General features: G+C 44.3%; 1 long non-coding RNA gene across 1 annotated transcript in view; it reads left to right on the forward strand.

Annotated features, from left to right (window-relative positions):
• Positions 1-12,827, forward strand: part of LOC133466424 (uncharacterized) — a 40,907-nt gene extending 28,080 nt beyond the window's left edge. The window contains exons 3-4 of the long non-coding RNA XR_009784934.1: positions 2,785-2,989; positions 8,234-12,827. This is a non-coding gene — a long non-coding RNA (uncharacterized LOC133466424). The remainder of the gene's footprint in view (positions 1-2,784; positions 2,990-8,233) is intronic.
• Positions 12,828-21,656: the final 8,829 nt, after the last annotated feature.

Here is a 21,656-nt window from a genome sequence, read left to right on the forward strand (position 1 = left end):
TTAAAATGTTCATATTGTAATAATGCCCTGTTTGTCATTCCTTTTTTGTGCCAATAAATGTGTTTATTGTTTTTATTGCTTGTTTTTCTTATTTACTGCAATGACTCCAAGTAAAAATATAATACAGTTTAATAAAATATTTAAAAAATCAGAACAAAGATGCAAATGGGGCAAAATAGGTTTCTCTCAGTTATAAAGTAGTGAAAGGTGTAAACATAAAATGCAAACTATAAGAAACCTGTCATCAATTAACTCTTACAGTTGATCAACAGTGGGTACAGAAAGTTTTCAAACCCTCTTAAATTTTTCACTCTTTTGTTATATTGCAGCCATTTTCTAAAATCATTTAAGTTCATTTTTTTCCTCAATGTACACACAGGACCCCACATTGACAGAGAAGAACAGAATTGTTTAACTTTTTGCAGATTTATTAAAAAAGAAAAACTGAAATATCACACAGACCCTTTGCTCAGTATTTAGTAGAACCACCCTTTTGAGCTCATACAACCATGAGTCTTTTTGGGAATGATGCAACAAGTTTTTCACACCTGGATTTCACACCTTCTTACAGATCCTCTCCAGTTCTGTCAGGTTGGATGGTGAATGTTGGTGGACAGCCATTTTCAGGTCTCTCCAGAGATGCTCAATTGAGTTTAAATTAGGGCTCTGGCTGGGCCATTCAAGAAAAGTCACGGAGTTCTTCTGAAGCCACTCCTTCGTTATTTTTTTTGTTTTTTTTTTGTTTACTGCTTATCCTCACTAGGGTCGTGGGTGTGCTGGAGCCTATCCCAGCTATCTTCGGGTGAGAGGCGGGGTACACCCTGAACTGGTCGCCAGCCAATCGCAGGGCACATATAAACAAACAACCATTCACAGTCACACCTACGGGCAATTTAGAGTCTTCAATCAACCTACCATACATGTTTTTGGGAGGTGTGAGGAAACCAGAGTACCTGGAGAAAACCCTCGCATGCACAGGGAGAACATCCAAACTCCACACTGTGAGGCAGATGTGCTAACCAGTCATTCACCGTGCCTCTTGGAGGCCTTCAGGTGTTTTTGTAGCAAACTCCATGCGGGCTTTCATGTGTCTTGCACTGAGGAGAGGCTTCCGTCGGGCCACTCTGCCATAAAGCCCCGAGTGGTGGAGGACTGCAATAGTTTACTTTCTAGAACTTACTCCCATCTCCCGACTGCATTTCTGGAGCTCAGCCACATTGATCTTTGGGTTCTTCTTTACCTTTCTCAACAAGGCTCCTCTCTTCCAATTGCTCAGTTTGGCCGGACGGCCAGCTCTCTGAAGGGTTCTGGTCATCCCAAACGTCTTCCATTTAAGGATTATGGAGGCCACTGTGCTCTTCGGAACCCTAAGTGCAGCAGAATTGTTTTTGTAACCTTGGCCAGATCTGTGCCTTGCCACAATTCTGTCTCTGAGCTCTTCAGGCAGTTCCCTTGACTTCATGATTCTCATTTGCTCTGACATGCACTGTGAGCTGTAAGGTCAGAAGGACATGTGGGTGGCTTTCCTAATCAAGTCCAATCAGTATAATCAAACACAGCTGGACTCCAATGAAGGTGCAGAACCATCTTAAGGATGATCAGAAGAAATGGACAGTACCCGAGTTAAATATGAGTGTCACAGCAAAGGGTCTGAATACTTATGGCTGTGTGATATTTCATTTTTTTTCTATTAATAAATCTGCAAAAATTTCAACAATTCCATATTTTTTCTGTCAATATGGGGTGCTGTGTGTACATTAATGAGGAAAAAAACAAACTTAAATGATTTTAGCAAATGGCTGCAATATAACAGAGTGAAAAATTTAAGATGGTCTGAATACATTACGTTCCCACTGCATCAGGGCCTCAAACACTTACTGGGCGACTTCAGTTAACCCAGCAACTCTTTGTGGAGCCTCTGACTGGCATCCTCGGGTTCACGGAGGAATTGGAGGGCGTCATCATTTTCCCGCCAATGCTTATGAGGCCTTGTGGGTGTTGCTGCCGTCTGGGTGCTGGAGAAAGAGGCAGGGGAACACCTGAAGATCCAAGCTTTCTTGGTCTTCTTACTTTCACCCTCACTGATGTGCCAACCACAGGAAAGACAACATCATGATGTCCTCAGATAAAAAAGAAACAGCCTCTCGTCCCTATTATAGCCTTCATTTGCAGGCATGGCAGGAGATGAAAGGCTGAGGGTGCAGGCAGCATTCTCCTCCAAACTCTTGACAATAAATATGAATAATTGGCTATCGAACATTGTAATATAGACATACATTTTGTAACTTTTATTATTTATTTCTAACCTGTTGTGATGTGACTGTCCTCAGCCAGTCCTCGTAGCTGCATTGTGTGTTCTCTAGAACAGTGGTCCCAAACCACCGGTCCGCGGACTGGTACCGGGCTGTGAGGCAGTTGTTACCAGGCCACAGAGAAAGAATGACCAATTTATATAATTGCTGTAAAATTGCAATTCATGTGTCAATGTGTTTTATTTTGAAAATTGACCGGATCTTCTCTGCCGCAACAGCTGCGTGTCTCAATTGACACGTCATGACTGCACAGAATGCTTCCGTTTCCGGTCCGAGCGGGCTGGGTAACTGCGGCAGAGCCCAAAGAAGAAAATCATTTCATAAACTAATTCAGCTCATTATGTTAACTGAAAAGATTTGTTCTTTTGAACGAAACGTTCGTGAACGAAACAACACTATATCAGGAGTCCTACTTAAAATACGGGTTTATCGCAACAGTTAACTCTCACACACCAATTCCGCTCTGATACAGACACAGTCGCAGGTTGCTGCTCGACACAAGCAGAACGGAGTTCAAAGTCTACTCTCACAGGCAGAACGGAGTTCAAAGTCTACTCTCATTGAGGAGCCACGGAACTGCAGTCTGGTCTGGCTGCCTACAACAACTCCGACCCCCACTCCTGCATCGCACCCACAGTGGACGCGCCACGAACGGCGAAGGAGGAAGCAGAAGCGAGGTAAGCGTGTGTGTGTGTGTGTGTGTGTGTGTGTGTGTGTGTGCATGTATGCGTGCATGTATATATATATATATATATATATATATATATATATATATATATATATATATATGTAAAATGCAGCCCTATGGGGGGCACAAGCCAGTGCAAACTTTTGGCCGGTCCCAAGCCCAGATAAATGCGGAGGGTTGCGTCATGAAGGGCATCCGGCTTAAAACTTTGCCAAACATATATGTGCGTTCATCCAAAGAATTCCATTCCGGATCGGTCGTGCCCCGGGTCAACAACGTCCGCCACCGGCACCGCCAACCTGCCGGGCGCCGGTGGAAACTCAGCTACTGTGGGTCGAAGTCCAACAAGAACAAGAGGTGGAAAGCGGGTTCTTCGGCAGAAAGAGAAGAGGAAAGCACAGAGCCTAGAACTGAATGTGGGGACTTTGAATGTTGAGACTATGACAGGAAAATTTCTGGAGTTCGTTGACATGATGATTAGGAGAAAGGTTGATATACTGTGTGTCCAGGAGACCAGGGGGAAAGGCAGTAAGGCTAGAAGTTTAGGGGCAGGGTTTAAATTATTTTACCATGGTGTAGATGGGAAGAGAAATGGAGTCAGGGTTATTTTAAAAGAAGAGTTGGCTAAGAATGTCTTGGAGGTGAAAAGAGTATCAGATCGAGTGATGAGGCTGAAACTTGAAATTGAGGGTGTTATGTATAATGTGATTAGTGGCTATGCCCCACAGGTAGGATGTGACCTAGAGGTGAAAGAGAAATTCTGAAAGGAGCTAGACGAAGTAGTTCTGAGCATCCCAGACAGAGAGAGAGTCGTGATTGTAATGTACATGTTGGTGAAGGACATAGGGGTGATGAAGAAGTGATGGGTAAGTACGGCATCCAGGAAAGGGAGGCACTTGGAAGGACAGATGGTGGTAGACTTTTAAAAAAGGATACAAATGGCTGTAGTGAACACTTTTTTCCAGAAGAGGGAGGAACATAGGGTGACCTACAAGAGCAGAGGTAGAAGCACGCAGGTGGATTACATCCTGTGCAGACGATGTAATCTGAAGGAGGTTACCGACTGTAAGGTAGTGGTAGGGGAGAGTGTGGCTCGACAGCATAGGATGTTGGTGTGTAAGATGACTGGTGGTGGGGAGGAAGATTAGGAAGACGAAGGCAGAGCAGAGAACCATGTGGTGGAAGCTGAGAGAGGACGAGTGTTGTGCAGCTTTTCGGGAAGGGGTGAGAAAGGCTCTCGATGGACAGGAGGAGCTTCCAGAAGACTTGACCACTGCAGCCAAGGTGATCAGAGAGGCAGGCAGGAGAGTACTTTGTGTATCTTCTGGCCGGAAAGGAGAGAAGGAGACTTGGTGGTGTAACCTCTCAATACAGGAAATCATACAAGGAAAAAGGTTAGCTAAGAAGAAGTGGGAAACTGAGGGACCGAGGAGGGGTGAAAGGAATACATTGAGATGTGACATAGGGCAAAGGTAGAGGTGGCAAAGGCCAAACAAGAGGCATATGATGACATGTATGCCAGGTTGGACACGAAAGAACAAGAAAAGGATCTATACAGGTTGGCCAGACAAAGGGATAGAGATGAGAAGGATGTGCAGCAGGTTCGGGTGATTAAGGATAGAGATGGAAATATGTTGACTGGTGCCCAGTAGTGTGCGAGATAGATGGAAAGGATACTTCGAGGAGTTGATGAATGAGGAAAATGAGAGTGAATGGAGAGTAGAAGAGGCAAGTGTGGTGGACCAAGTGGCAATGATTAGTAAGGGTCAAGTTAGAAAGGCATTAAAGAGGATGAAAAATGGCAGTTGGTCCTGATGACATTCCGTTGGAGGTATGGATGCATCTAGGAGAGGTGGCTGTGGAGTTGTTGACCAGCTTGTTCAATAGAATTCTAACGCGTGAGAAGATGCCTGAGGAAAGGAGGAAAAGTGTGCTGGTGCCCATTTTTAAGAACAAGGGTGATGTCCAGAACTGTGGTAACTATAGAGGAATAAAGTTGATGAACCACACAATGACGTTATGGGAAAGAGTAGTGGAGGCTAGACTCAAGACAGAAGTGAGTATTTGCGAGCAACAGTATGGTTTCATAGTTAGAATGAGTACCACAGATGCATTATTTGCCTTGAGGATGTTGATGTAAAAGTACAAAGAAGGTCAGAAGGAGCTACATTGTGTCTTTGTAGATCTAGAGAAAGCGTATGACAGAGTACCCAGAGAGGAACTGTGGCACTGCATGCGGAAGTAAGGAGTGGCAGAGAAGTATGTTAGAATAATACAGGACATGTACGAGGGCAGAAGAACAGTGGTGAGGTGTGCTGCAGGTGTGACAGACGAATTTAAGGTGGAGGTGGGACTGCATCAGGGATCAACCCTGAGCCCCTTCCTGTTTGCAGTGGTGATGGATAGGCTGACAAATGAGGTTAGACTGGAATTCCCGTGGACCATAATGCTTACAGATTATATTGTGATCTTCAGTGAAAGCAGGGAGCAGGTGGAGGAACAGTTAGAAAGATGGAGGCATCCACTGGAAAGCAGAGGAATGAAGATTAGCCGAAGTAAAACAGAATATATGTACATGAATGAGAGGGGTGGTGGGGGAAGAGTGAGGCTACAGGGAGAAGAGATAGCAAGGGTGGAGGACGTTAAATACTTGGGGTCAACTGTACAGAGCAATGGTGAGTGTGGTGAGGAAGTGAAGAAACGGGTCCAAAGCAGGTTGGAACGGGTGGAGGAAGGTGTCAGGTGTGTTATGTGACAGACGTGTCTCTGCTAGGATGAAGGGCAAAGTTTATAAAACAGTGGTGAGGCCACCCATGATGTACCGATTAGAGACAGTGGCACTGAAGAGACAACAGGAAGCAGAGCTGGAGGTGGCAGAAATGAAGATGTTGTGGTTCGCTCTCGGAGTGACCTGGTTGGATAAAATTTGAAATAAGCTCATCGGAGGGACAGCCAAGTTTTGATGTTTTGGAGACAAAGTTAGAGAGAGCAGACTTCGATGGTTTGGACACGTCCAGAGGAGAAATAGTGAGTATATTGGTAGAAGGATGATGAGGTTGGAGCTGCCAGGCAAGAGAGCTAGAGGAAGACCAAAGAGAAGGTTGATGGATGTCATGAGGGAAGACATGAGGGCAGTTGATGTTCGAGAGGAGGATGCAGGAGATAGACTTACATGGAAAAGGATGACGCGCTGTGGCGACCCCTAAAGGGACAAGCCAAAAGGAAAAGAAGAAGACACGACCCCATTTCCAATGAAGTTGGGATGTTGTGTTAAACATGAATAAAAACAGAATACAATGATTTGCAAATCATGTTCAACCTATATTTAATTGAAAACACTGCAAAGAGAAGATATTTAATGTTCAAACTGATAAACTTTATTGTTTTAGCAAATAATCCTTAACTTGGAATTTATGGCTGGAACACAAAAGACTGCGAAAGTTGAGGAATGCTCATCAAACACCTGTTTGGAACATTCCACAGGTGAACAGGCTAATTGGGAACAGGTGGGTGCCATGATTGGGTATAAAAGGAGTTTCCCTGAATTGCTCAGTCATTCACAGGCAAAGATGGAAGAGTTTCAGGACAATTTTCCTCAACGTACAATTGCAAGGAATTTAGGGATTTCATAATCTACGGTCCATAATATCATCAAAAGGTTCAGAGAATCTGGAGAAATCACTGCAAGTAAGCGGCAAGGCCGAAAACCAACATTGAATGCCCGTGACCTCAGGTGGCACTGCTTCAAAAACTTCAGAAAACCAATGTCAGTAAATACTGTTCGGCGCTACATCCGTAAGTGCAACTTGATACTCTACTATGCAAAGCAAAAGCCATTTATCAACAACACCCAGAAATGCCGCCGGTTTCTCTGGGCCCAGCTCATCTAAGATGGACTGATGCAAAGTGGAAAGGTGTTCTGTGGTCCGACGAGTCCACATTTCAAATTGTTTTTGGAAATTGTGGACAATTGTGTCCTCCGGGCCAAAAAGGGAAAGAACCATCCGGACTGTTATGGACGCAAAGTTTTTCATGGACACCCCTGGTTATTTCAGCAAGACAATAACAAACCACATTCTGCACGTGTTACAACATGTCTTCGTAGTAAAAGAGTTCGGGTACTAGACTGGCCTCCCTGCAGTCCAGACCTGTCTCCCATTGAAAATGCGTGGCGCAATATGAAGCGTGAAATATGACAACGGAGACCCCTGACTGTTGAACAGCTGAAGCTGTACATCAAGCAAGAATGGAAAAGAATTCCACCTAAAAGGCTTCAACAATTAGTGTCCTCAGTTCCCAAACGTTTATTGAATGTTGTTAAAAGAAAAGGTGATGTAACACAGTGGTAAACATGACCCTGGAACGTGTTGCAGCCATAAAATTCCAAGTTAATGATTATTTGCTAAGAACAATAAAGTTTATCAGTTTGAACATTAAATATCTTCTCTTTGTAGTGTATTCAATTAAATATAGGTCGAACATGATTTGCAAATCATTTTATTCTGTTTTTATTTATGTTTAACACAACGTCCCAACTTCATTGGAATTGGGGTTGTATGTAGACTCTCACTATTGTTCTGCTGTGGTTCTCATCCCTAGTCCCCTTGTCCACTCTGTCCCCGTCTGTCCCCTAAAACCCTTTTCTGTCCGGCTGAATCTTCAGTAAACATCAGATTAATTAAAAATAATAATAATAATTAAGCAGAGGGAGTATTCCAAACTCCTCTGATACACAGCAAAAGTGCTCCAGCATAAAGGCATACAGATCCACCATTCTGCAAGGCCATGCAGCTGAACAGGAGAGTTTAAAAAAAAAAAGAATTGAGACATTCTTTCGGGTTGTAGATGCTGCAGGTGTGTTGATGGAAGCTCTGAAAACCTCACCTCCCCGGAACTTTCAGCTGTCAATCAAATCAGAAGAAGAATCAGAATCAAGAATCATCATCTTTTATTGTCATGAACATGCATGCATGTACACAAAATTTGCTCTCTGCATTTAACCCATCACAGAGAACACATACACGTTAGTGGAACACACTGGAGCAGGGGGTAGCTGAAGCGCCCGGGGAGCATTTCTGGGTATCAGTGTCTTGCTCAAGGACACCACAGCCATGAGTCTGGGGGATGTTGGTGGGTGGTCCAGTCAGGGTCTTGAACCTAGGTCCCCCACGGTGGCAGGCGATGATCTTAACCATTGGGCCACGGCTGCCCAAATCTGTTCCTTCCCTCACAGCTCCTAACCCGGAAGGGCAGAAATCCCCCAATCTCACTCACGGGCTACAGAGAAGCAGCCACTTAGCCCGCATCATGACCATAAGCCGCGCCGCCAGGACAATTTTACCTACTTTGAATTTCAGCAGGACAACACACATCTGTGGCCGCCGAAGGGTGCGCCATAAGCGGCCACAGCCACGCGACGCGCACCAGTCCTCGTGGATGAATGTTTTTCCTTCCTGCTCCTCGCCCCACAATATGCAGCCGACAACTGTGAGGTTAACAGCCGTTACGATGTTGTGCCGCACTTCCGGCAGCTTCTCTAACTGTTGTCGGGCTAGCAATGGGCTGCGGCGGTTCCCATCCATTTTGTCACTGCCTCGCAACGCAATGCGCGTGCTGCCAGATGGCAAGACACTGTCGCGCAAATAACACAAAACATATGACACTTCAGGGAAGATGTATTTTATCGAGTTGTAGGCATTGTTTGATGCCCAATTGTATGCTATACTGGTAGTAATGGGTTAAAGGTTATCATGAATGAGGAATTGGCAATTCCGCCAAATGGCCACTGCATGGAATAACGGCTCTTGGTGTTTAAATAGCGGGGGAGGGCCTCATGCTAGAAAGTCTACGCCCCAGCTCGCTGTCGTCATTGGGCTAGTTTTAAGGCCTGTTGCAAAAATCTGGCCAACTGAGACGATGAAAAATAATGATAAGCTATATTTCAATAATTCAGAATTAAGTAGTTCTGTCTTTACACATTTTCAGCACTTAACTTCAAACATATTGAATGTATTTAGAAACAAAATACGACTACGAGTTAGTTCAACTTTAAGTCCATCCAAATTGAGCCACGAGTACCTGAAATTTATCATCATCATTTGAGTTTTACATACAGTGCCGTGAAAAAGTATTGTCCCCCTTCTCAAATTCTTATATTTTTGCACAATTTTCCTATATTAATGTTTAAGATTATCGAACAAATGTAAATATCAGACAAATTATAACCCAAGTGAACTTAAAATGCTGTTTTAAAGAATTTCATTTATTAAGGGAAAAAAACTATTCAGTTACCTGGCCCTGTGTGAAAAAGTAATTACACCCCTTGTTAAAAAATCATGAATTAATTGTGGTTAATCACAACCTTTGGTTAATTTTCACTAAACCCCGATTATCTTAAAACCTGTTTAATCAAGAACTCACTTAAGCAGAACCTGTTGAACAAAATCAAGCCAGACAAAAGATCTAAAAAAGATGCAACAAAATGACACGATCCAAACAAATTCAAGAACAGTCAAGAAATAAACTAATTGACATCAGTCAGTCTGGAAAGGGTTACAAAGCCATTTCTAATGCTTTAGGATTGTAGTGAATCATAGAGCCATTAACCTCAAATGGAGAAATTATGGAACAGTGGTGAACCTTCCCAGGAGTGGCCGGCCTATGAAGATTACCCCAACAGAACAGCAATGTCTCATCTAGGAGGCCACAAAGGAACTCACGACAACTTCTTAATAACTGCAGGCCTCCCTTGCCTCAGTTAAGGTCAGTGTTCATGATACAACAATAAGGAAGAGACTGGGCAAAAATGGCTTCCTTGGCAGAATTCCAAGGCGAAAAATATTGCTGACTGAAAAGAAAATCAAGGCTCGTCTTACTTTTGCAAAAAAAGAAAAAACAACAACAACAAAAAACATCTGAATGATTCCCAAGACTTTTGGGAGAATATTATATGGACTGACGAGATAAAAGTTGAGATTTTTTGAAGGCGTGTGTCTCGTTACATTTGGGGTAAATGTAGCACAGTATTTCAGAAAAATAACATCCTACCAACAGTCAAACATGGTGGTGGTAGTGTGATATGATTGATGGAGCCATGAATTTTGCTCTATAACAGGAAATCCTGAAGCCATAAGGTTGGTGACCTCAAGCAGAAGCACACTTGGGTTCAGGATAATGAACACACCAGCAAGTCAACTTCTGAATGGCTTAAAAACATTAAAAATGAAGGCTTTTGAGTGGCCTAGTCCAAGTCCAGACTTGAATCCGATTGAAATGCAGTGGAATGACCTTAAATAGGCCGTTCATGCTCGAAAACCCTAAATTTTTGCTGAATTCAAACCATTCTGCAAGGAAAAGTGGGCAAAAATATTTCCACAGAGATGTGAAAGACTCATTGCCAGGTATAGAAAACGTTTGATTTCAGTTGTTGCTGTTGAGGATGGACCAACCAGCCATTAGTTTTTCACACAGGGCCAGGTAACTGAGTAGTTGGTTTTCTCCTTAATAAATGAAATCATCATTTTAAAAACAGCATTTTACAGTTCACCTGGGTTATATTTGTCTATTTAGGTTTGTTTGGTAATCTGAAATATTAAAGTGGGGAAACTGTGCAAGAATGTAAGAAGTTGAGATACTTTTTTCACGGCACTGTAGGTATTTTTGAATCTTCACAAAGAATGAACTAAAAAGAGCAGCTAATCATTAAACAGCCACGATACAAAATTGGGATGTGAACTAAAAATGTGAACTAATGCATCTTTGTCCACATTTTGGTCATGCCACGTGTTAAAAATACATGTTTTTCTCTTCTGTATTCACCTCCTCAAGTCAAGACACCACTCATCTGTATCCTCTTCCTTGTGATCTTGTGATCATCATTTCATCATTACTAGAATGATTTGTGCTGAGAGCTGTGCTGCATTCCTTTAGAAGATAATAAATATGTTCCTCCAAATATATCAAGGCTTGTGCTACTTGGCCTGCAGCCATGCATTCAGACACTGAGGAACATATGGTTTTAATTTGAGCACAACTGTGAAATATGGCTGGAGTTAGCCTTTACGGAGCCTGCAGTCAATTTTCCATCTTAAAGAAAGAAAACGCGATGTTTGGAGATGGTGATGGGATGAGGACTTCCGCTGCTCTTCCATCCTTACTCTATATTTGCCCCCACCCCTACACACACACCTTCCCCAAACCCCACTATACAAACATACACGATTCATAAAATGCAAAGATACATAATGTGATTGGGGGAAGACCACCACAATTGTCTGGTCTATTTACCTGCTGGTTTAGAGTGGTTCAGCTATGGGATGTGGTCAAGTTGAGAATAATGCAGGAGCATAACTCATAAATACCACAACGCTAGCTGCACCCAGGTGTGCACAAGATGACGTTGTATCCGCACAGCTAAACAAGTAGTACTTCAATGGATGAGCCAGACAAAGTGTTGTAATAATTGCTACTCATTTGGGTACTCACAGCTGCAAAAGATTAGAAGGGGTTAGAATTCACATTTTTTAATCCCACAAGAAAGGGATTAGTGTGGCAGCAATGATAGGAAAATGGTCCTGCTGTACATTTTGTCTCTCTGAGTTATTGTATACTCACAGTTACCAATTTACCCATTTCTATTGTAGTTTATATCAGAGCTACACTCCTCTGTCTCATTTAGAAAGAGACAAATAAGGCGGGACAAGGTGAGTTGTTGTCTGCTACTCAGCTCTCTCTTTATCCTTCTATGTCGCTCATTGATTGGATGTGGTACTCCATTCACTTTTATAATGTTTATTAACACAGTATAACTAAAAGTGCAGACAGACAAAATAAAAGTGTCATGAACGGAACAGAGGATAGGACCCAAAAATGCACGACTCCAAAACAAATTGACAGTTTCCAAAAAGAGAGGTTTAATAGACGGGCATAGGTCGGTACACAGGCAGGCAATCCAAAAGAGGCAACAGTATCCAAAAACATGAGGCAAAGAGACAAGGTCGATAATCGGAACAGGGTCAGGTCTTACTGTGAATCTATGACGTGGAAACAAGGAATGCTGGAACGCGACGACAAGGTACAACGAACTGGCAACGAGAGGAAATGAGACACGAGGTTATATACAAGGGGTAATTAGGGTGAACGAGGCACAGGTGATGAAGATGCTCACATGAGCAGGTGTGTGTGAAACAGGGGGGAAGACAAAACCCGGAACACACACACATATGACAGTACCCCCCCCTTAACGGCCGGCCCCAGACGGCCCTGGGGCCCCTGGATGCGCAACGTGGAAGTCCCGAATGAGCGAATCATCCACGATAAACGCAGACGGTACCCAGGAACGCTCCTCAGGCCCATAGCCCTCCCAGTCCACCAGATATTGAAACCCCCTGCCCCTCCGACGAGATGACAACAGCCGCTTCACAGAGAAGACAGGGCCCCCATCCACAAACCGGGGGGGAGGAGGGGGCCTGGAAGGCGGGACCAGAGGGGACTCCCGGGCTGGCTTGAGTAGGCTGACGTGAAAAGTAGGGTGGACCCGCATAGACCTTGGGAGCCTCAGCTTCACGGTGACAGGGTTGATTATTTTTGTGATGGGGAAGGGCCCAACGAACCTGGGAGCGAGCTTCTTGGACTCCACCCGGAGTGGAATATGTTTGGTCGAAAGCCAAACTCGCTGACCCACTTTGTAGTTCGGGGCCGGTGTCCTCCGACGGTCAGCAGCGGCTTTGTAGGACCGTCCCTGGCGCAGCAGCATCTGGCGGGCTCGCTCCCAGGTCCTCCTGCAGCGTCTCACCAAGGTTAATGCCGCTGGAACTGTGGATTCTGGGGCTATGGCAGGAAACAGAGATGGTTGGTAACCATGCACAACGTGAAAAGGCGATAGACCAGTGGATGCAGAGGGGAGGGAATTGTGGGAGAATTCGACCCAAACCAGTTTCTGAGACCAGGATCGCGGCTCCTGTGAAGCGAGACATCGGAGCCCCGTCTCCAGGTCCTGGTTCAGCCTCTCGGTTTGGCCGTTGGTTTCAGGATGAAACCCGGATGACAGACTGACGGTAGCACCTATGAGTTTACAAAACTCCTTCCAAAATTGCGAAATGAATTGGGGACCCCTATCAGACACCACATTCTTGGGGAAACCATGGAACTTAAAAACCTGATTAATCATTAGCTCGGCAGTGTCTTTAGCTGAGGGGAGTTTTGGAAGTGCAATGAAGTGCGCCATCTTAGAGAACCTGTCAACAACTGTAAGAATGGTGGTATTGCCTTTAGAGGCCGGTAATCCTGTAACAAAGTCTACGGAAATGTCTGACCAAGGACGTTGTGGTATTGGCAGGGGTCGCAACTCCCCAGAAGGACGTTGATGAGAGGCCTTGTTAGCAGCACATACCTGGCAAGCATTGACGTAATCGCTAACATCCCTCCTAACATTAGGCCACCAAAAGCGCTGTTCGACCACCGATAGCGTCTTGGCAATGCCTGGGTGACATACCGTTCGGTTCGTGTGAGCCCAGTGGATGACTTTTCCCCTTAAGGTCGGAACCACATAAAGCCTGTTCTCGGGGCAATCTTCAGGGCTAGGAGTGTCTTTCAGAGCCCCTTCAACCGCAGTCTCAATGTCCCAAACAAAAGCGGAAATGAAGCATGACTTAGGCAAAATAGTCTTAGGGTCGGACAAAGAACTCTCCTCGGAGAAAATGCGTGACAAAGCATCTGGCTTACCATTTTTAGAACCCGGTCGGTATGATAACGTAAAATTAAATCTAGAGAAGAAAAGAGCCCATCTAGCCTGCCTCGCATTTAATCTTTTGGCAGTTTTAATATATTCAAGGTTCTTGTGATCTGTCCATACTAAAAACGGAGTATGTGCCCCCTCTAGCCAGTGCCTCCACTCCATCAAAGCCACCTTGACTGCCAACAGTTCACGGTCGCCAATGTCATAATTTTTTTCAGCTGGGGTCAATTTTTTGGAGAGAAACGCACAAGGATGTAACTTCTCATCCTTGAGAGACTTCTGGGAGAGCACTGCTCCTATTCCGGCATCAGACGCATCGACTTCTACCACAAACTGCTGTTTGAGATCTGGCAAAGTAAGGATGGGAGCGGAGGTAAAGCTCGACTTAAGTCTTTGAAAAGCTGCATGACAAAGCGGGTTCCATACAAAAGGTTTGTGTGGCGAGGTAAGATCATGCAAAGGAGAGGCTATAGAACTGAAATTCCTGATGAATTTCCTGTAGAAGTTTGCGAACCCCAAGAACCTTTGTACATCTTTGCGTGACGTGGGAGTAGGCCAATTAATAACGGCATCGACTTTGCAAGGGTCCATCTTGACTTCACCTTGAGCCAGGACGAAACCCAGAAAAGAAACGGACGCCTGGTGGAACTCACATTTCTCAGCCTTGACATAGAGTTGATTCTGCAGTAACTGCTGCAAAACAGAGCGGACATGAATAATGTGAGTCTCCTCATCCGGGGAGAATATCAGAATATCATCTAAATAAACAAAAACATAAACATTCAACATGTCGCGCAGGACATCATTGACAAGGTTCTGGAAAACAGCTGGAGCGTTAGTAAGCCCAAAAGGCATTACCAAATATTCATAATGTCCCGTTGGTGTGTTAAATGCTGTTTTCCATTCATCCCCCTCCCTTATCCTGACTAGATGATATGCATTTCTTAAGTCCAGTTTTGTGAAAATCTTGGCTCCCTCCAGGAACTCAAAGGCGGTGGAGATGAGAGGAAGAGGGTACCTGTTTTTTACCGTGATCTCATTGAGACCCCGGTAATCGATACAGGGTCGCAGGGTCTTGTCTTTCTTGTCCACGAAGAAAAATCCTGCTCCCGCAGGGGATGAAGATGGGCGAATGATCCCAGCTGCCAGTGATTCTTCTACGTATTCCTTCATGGCCTTGTGTTCCGGCCCTGAAAGAGAGAACAACCTCCCTCGTGGGGGTGTGGTTCCAGGCAGCAAGTCAATAGCACAGTCATAAGGTCTGTGGGGTGGAAGGGATTTGGCCTTGGACTTGGAAAAAACATCTTTAATATCCTGATAACAGGTGGGCACTTGAGATAAATCAGGAGAGCCTAGTGTCACTTTAGGAAGAACCCGTGTAGGGTCTTCCTTAATGAAATTCAGACTCACCTCTCCCGTGCCCTGGCTACCGGCACCGGCAACTTTGACGTGACAGTTTCTCACGGAATGACCCAACTGACCGCAGTAGAAGCACCGCCCTTCCCTCAGCCGGCGTTGACGTTCCTCAGAGGAGAGACGGAACCTGCCCCGTTGCATGGGCTCATCCGTGGTGACGCTAGCCAGTGGATTGAGACTGGCAGCAGGGAATCTGCCTTGGTTTGGCTTGTCACCGAGGCTCGTCCTCCAAGTGCGCGGTGAAGCATCCTTCCGCCGATCTCCTTCCAGCTCGCGATCCAAAAGCCTTCTGTCGATCTTGAGGGCGAGAGCGATGAGAGTGTCCAAGTCGGGTGGCAGGTCTAGCGGGACTAAATGATCCTTGACGGCGGGGGATAGTCCTTGAAAAAAGGCATCAAGTAGCGCCGGATTATTCCAATGAGTCTCAGCTGCTAGAATGCGAAACTCAATCGCGTAATCTGACACCCTGCGCTTGCCTTGTTGTAAGGTGACAAGGGAGCGAGCTGCCTCACGATCAGGAGTGGAAAATTGAAAAATTTGCTCCATAGTCTTGACGAAAAAAGCCCATGAATGACACGCGGCGGAATTGCGGCTCCATTCAGCAGTAGCCCACGCCTCCGCACGACCAGTCAGGTGGGAAATGACGAATGCGATCTTTGCCCGCTCGGTGGGGAAGGCGGCTCCCTGCAGTTCAAAGTGGAGTTCGCACTGCGTGATGAACGGCTTAATGTTCCCAGATTCTCCAGAGAACCTCTCCGGTCGAGAGAGCTGTGGGCAGACAGCAGCGGAGGTGGCAGGTGGCTGCATGGTGAGTACTTCACATGGAAGTACCGTGGCGGTACTGGGTGTGGTGCCAACTGGTTCCTTCTCTTGAAAAAATTTCATAAGAAGTTCAAACTGCGAGGCCACCTGTCTCATCATATTGTCCTGATAACTTGACAGTCCCTCTAGATGAAGGTGGAGGGCGGCAATCTGCTCATCCTGCTTCGCGAGGCGTTGACCCTGCGCTTGAAGGGCTTTGCGCACCGGGTCTGAGTCTGCTGGGTCCATGTTCTGGCCAGTTCGTTCTGTCATGAACGGAACAGAGGATAGGACCCAAAAATGCACGACTCCAAAACAAATTGACAGTTTCCAAAAAGAGAGGTTTAATAGACGGGCATAGGTCGGTACACAGGCAGGCAATCCAAAAGAGGCAACAGTATCCAAAAACATGAGGCAAAGAGACAAGGTCGATAATCGGAACAGGGTCAGGTCTTACTGTGAATCTATGACGTGGAAACAAGGAATGCTGGAACGCGACGACAAGGTACAACGAACTGGCAACGAGAGGAAATGAGACACGAGGTTATATACAAGGGGTAATTAGGGTGAACGAGGCACAGGTGATGAAGATGCTCACATGAGCAGGTGTGTGTGAAACAGGGGGGAAGACAAAACCCGGAACACACACACATATGACAAAAAGACAGCATCACATATTAAATCATTGGAAAAATAGCATTGCTTTCTACTGATGCCTGTACTGATAAAAAATACATAGCGTACTGAAGACTAGTGTGCTTCATCTCCCAGAGGCAATCTTCGCAGTCAAGAAATATGGTGAAGCAAACGCCACGAAGAATGCTGTGAATAAAACTGAATGTGGGTACTTTGAATGTTGGGACTATGACAGGAAAACTTTACCATGGTGTAGAAGGGAAGAGAAATAGAGTAGGGGTTATTTTAAAGGAAGAGTTAGCTAAGAATGTCTTGGACGTGAAAAGAGTATCAGATCGAGTGATGAGGCTGAAACTTGAAATTGAGGGTGTTATGAATAATATCATTAGTGGGTATGGCCCACAACAAGGATGTAACCTCGAGGTGAAAGACAAATTCTGTAAGGAGCTAGTCAAAGTAGTTCTGAGGATGCCCGACAGAGAGAGAGAGAGAGTCGTGATGTGTGTAGATTGTAATAGACTTTGGTGAAGGAAACGGGTGATGAAGAAGGAATTGGTAAATTCGGAATCCAGGAAGGAACTTGGATGGACAGATGGTGGTACACTTTGTAAAATGGATGGAAATGGATGTGGTGAAAAAAAAATAATAATAATCCAGCATCAACCAGCATGGATTTTTTGCTGGTGTAAACTGGTTAATGCTGGTTTGTGCTGGTCAGATGCTGGTGTTACTGCTAGACCAGCATGGGATGCTCGTGGACCAGCATGGAATGTTGGTGGACCAGCATGGATTTCTGATTTGAATGATAGTGGAACAGTATGGGATGCTGGTCAAGCAGATTTACCACCACAGTTGTTCCCATGTTACTGAATGGGTCCACATTGCCATCATAGTCAACCAATTGGTTCAGCTTAATGGTTTGAGAGTTTGATGTCTTGAGGCAATCCTTACCATAAGAGCACACCTCACAGGTACGACTGCTCTCCAGGGAAGGGGCATAGCACCAAATCCTGAACCCCGATACTCTTGAAGAGTTGCCCCACCTCACCTAAAACTCACCTCCACTGCGCCCTATACACACACTGTAGTCTATCCCTTACTTGTTTTATTATGTTTTGTAACTTGTGTTTTAAGTTTGAGCTCACAATATTGTATATCAAAAGGCTGGCCCAGTGGCATGCAAAGACTGGGGTGAACGGTGCAGTGGCCTCAGGCATCCATCTAAACGGGTTGGGGTGGGCATTGATGTAACCCCCGCCCACCACCGCTGACATTTATTTTTTAAGGGGGAAAATCTTCCATCTGTGCTGTTGAACGTAACCTCTGTGAAACAATAATTAAAAAATGTTATATTGATGTAATTCACCAATCCCTCACTTCATTCGCTCCGCCACAGCTAACACAACACCATCCTGTATGCTAGCTGCTTACTGATGGAGCAATGCTCCTCCATCTGTCTGGACCTTTTTACATGATGGTGGGCAGGGGCAGTTTCTGATTTGAATGATACGGGCCGCCGCCCATGGCGGCATTCTGTTGGGGGTGGCCAATTTGCCAGAAAAATGCATCCAAACTAATAAGGAGAAGCTTTGTCATGCAACAAGACAATGACCCAAAACACACTGCTAACACAACATAAGACTTCATCAGTGGGGGGGGAGTGGAAGGTCTTAGACTGACCAAGTCAATTGCCAGACCTTAACCCAATAGAACATGCATTTTACCTCCTGAAGAGGAAAGTGAAGGGAGAAACCCCCAGAAACAAACAAGAATGTAAAGAGGCTGCAGTAAAGGCCTGCAAAAGTATTTCAAATGAAGAATGGAACCGTTTGGTGAAGTCAATGGGTCGCAGGCTTGATACAGTTATTGCAAGTAAGGGTTATGCCACCAACTATTAAATGTTATTGACTTTAAGTTAATTTAATCATGTCTGTTTCAATACTTTAGCTCACTAGGAAAGTGGGTGGGTTCTCTGTCCTGAGTTGTTTTAACACATCTAGATGTAAATACCATGAAATGAAAGTTGGAATTCTGAACTTTTGTCTCATATTCATCTTTTGATTTGAAACCCAAATGTCTTCAGTATACAAGAAAAAAAAGGAATTGACATTGCTGTTCCAATAATTTTGGAGGGGACGTATATGAAAAAAATCTTCAAAACTTTACAAAAGTACAAGGCCTCCTCCGTGTTTGAGGCCCCACTACAACATTCCAATAACGCCCCCCCCCCCCCGCCCCTTTCCCCTCCGGTAAGTGGCGGAAATGCGCCAAACTCGAGTTTGCCAACCAGCAATCAAACTCAAGAAGGAGAATTCAAATGTTTCCGGTGGTAAACTGCCAGCTGCGCACCCAAGTCGACCACAGCTTTTCATGGATTCACACGGTAAGCCACTTTATTTAAATACATGGCCGTTTTTTCTCCTATTAAAAATATTTCTAATTAGGTTAACTGAAATCACTTGCTGTTGTGAAAAGCTAACGTTTTTTGTCATACAAAAGATTGCTACAGTCTACTGGAGTTAGTCTGCTAGCTTGTTTCCTCTGTGCTGTTAATATGGGCAGCTCTTTTTTTGGGGGGGGGGGGGGGGGGGGAGAACGTTGTTTGGATGCATGTCTGTTTTTTCTGTTTTTTTTCCTCTTCCTGACTCTTTTACTCCGGAGCAGTTTATAATCCAGAAAATACAGTACTATACTCGATAAACTGTATTTTCCAGACTAGAAGTCACACTTTTTCACTGATCCTGCAACTTATAGTCAGGTGTGACTTGTGATTATTATTATTACTTTTTTTTTAAATCCTCTTCATTATGCGTTTTTTTGACTGGAGTGATTTATGCTCACGAGTGGTCTGGAAAATACAGTACATGTATTTGGGAATTTGCACTTGTGTGTTAATGCCATCTATGTGTCTCAGATGACTCCATGCCCAGAAGCTTTCAAGGCTTGGCAGCAGAAGACATCTTGGACAAGCCCGACAACGTTTGTGTGTTGCCTATAGCTGTTTGATTTATAATTTTTCCCCCTTGATTTTTCGTTTTTAGGGTCATATCTATTTTTTATATAAATATAATTTTTTTTTTTTTTTTTCCCCTTTTTTCCCCCACCTCAGCGCCTTCTGTAGCAGTGTAGCTTGCTGATGCACACTCTGGCAGAGCAGTCCCGTAGCAATGTCCACTGGACAGAATCCCTGTTTTACTCATGCTATTTCTTGGGGTGGTACTCAATCACAAAAAATAATCAAATTAATTAAAGGCTTTGTAATTAATTAATATCAATTAATCACATTTCACTGCGATTGGCTGGCAACCACATTTTACTTCGATTGCCTCTCGCCAAGAGGTAGCTGGGATAGGCTCCTACTCGCCCGCGACCCTAGTGAGGATAAGTGGTATGGAAAATGAATGAATGAATGAATCGTTGAACAATATTTGTCCTAAAAACCCACATGGTTTCTTTAGATGGAAGTTAGGCTTTACAACGATCAGGATTTTTGAGGCCGATCACCGATCAACAAGTTTAAAAAAACGATAACCGATCACGATCCGATCACAAGATGGAGCAATGTGTCTATTTAAATGACCTGTTCATTTGCTGTATATACTTGTGTATTTAATTGCTCAAAAAATTATATTTACAATGAATAATGTATCTTTCTTCATCTATTTATGCCAGTGAGGCATAGTGACAGAACAAATGAATGATCTTCTATTAGATGGCGGAAGTACATACAGTAATTAATGTATCCACTTTTTGTGACATTTTTGGTTGTTGGTGTGCCGTGAGATTTTTCAATTGTAAATTATGTTCCTTGGCTCCATAAAGGTTGGAAATCTCTGCTCTAGTCAGATCGTGTATTCTAATCACTCAGGTCAAACCAACATTACAACATGACATAAATAATGGGTGCTAACTTACTGTAATTAAATTACATTATTGTAATTAAATTACTGCACATGCACCAAAACTTTAGAGCATGATTCAACAGAACGCCTGCATGTTCGTTTACAACCGTTAGTGCAAGCACTTAGCTTGCTAGGCTCCATAACGTTTTGTTGCCAGCTTGCGAGTATTAAAAGTATGTGAACATACCTCAAGCAAGCCTTAAACGAACTTCTTCTCCCGAGCACCAGTGACTACCAACACACGTTTCCCCCCATTTTGTTCTTACAAACATACAGCGTGATCCATTATTGTTGTCGTCGCCATGGTAACGAGTGTATCTGGTCGACAAGACAAGATGAAGCCCAGTGATCGTAAAAAACAGGATGCGGTGGTATCCAAATGCAAGATTTTATTGCATTCCATTTTTGTAGCCAAGCTCTGACATGTTTATCAGTGTAATCGGTGTACCGGGAAATTGTGCACTGACAAAGGTTCAATGTTGTTTGGAACACAAAATGCAATTAAAATTGTATTTTTTTTAACAAACCTTTTTTATTATTATTAATTGTGATCAATGGGTTGAAGTCCCACCCCTAGTTATTTCTCTTTATCGGTTTATCGATTAATTATCAGTGCAATAATTATTAACAATAACATTTAAAATGGGGCGGCACGGTGGGCGACTGGTTAGAGAGTCTGCCTCACAGTTCTTAGGACCAGGGCTCAATCCCCCGCCCCGCCTGTGTGGCGTTTGCATGTTCTCCCCGTGCCTGCGTGGGTTTTCTCCGGGCACTCCGGTTTCCTCCCACATCCCAAAAAAAACATGCATGGTAGGTTAATTGACGACTCTAAATTGCCCGTTGGTGTGAATGTTAGTGCGAATGGTTGTTTGTTTGTATGTGCAGCATGTTACAATGGAATTGTAAGTTAACTGTTTAAGAAGTTAATGACAAGAGGGAAGAAGCTGCTAGTTTTAATTTGCATAGTTCAACAGCGCCGACCTGAGGGAAGGAGCTGGAAGAGGTGGTGACCAGGATGTGGAGGGTCCAAAACGATTTTGCATGCTCTTGTCTTAGTTCTGGCAGCGTGCAAGTCCTCAAGGGTTGGTAGGGTGGTACCGATAATAATTTAAGCAGTTTTAATTGTCCGTTGCAGTTGGAGTTTGTCCTTTTTTGTGGCAGCAACA

This window comes from Phyllopteryx taeniolatus, chromosome 16 (genome assembly GCF_024500385.1).
Source record: "Phyllopteryx taeniolatus isolate TA_2022b chromosome 16, UOR_Ptae_1.2, whole genome shotgun sequence".
NCBI classification, from domain to species: Eukaryota; Metazoa; Chordata; class Actinopteri; order Syngnathiformes; family Syngnathidae; genus Phyllopteryx; species Phyllopteryx taeniolatus.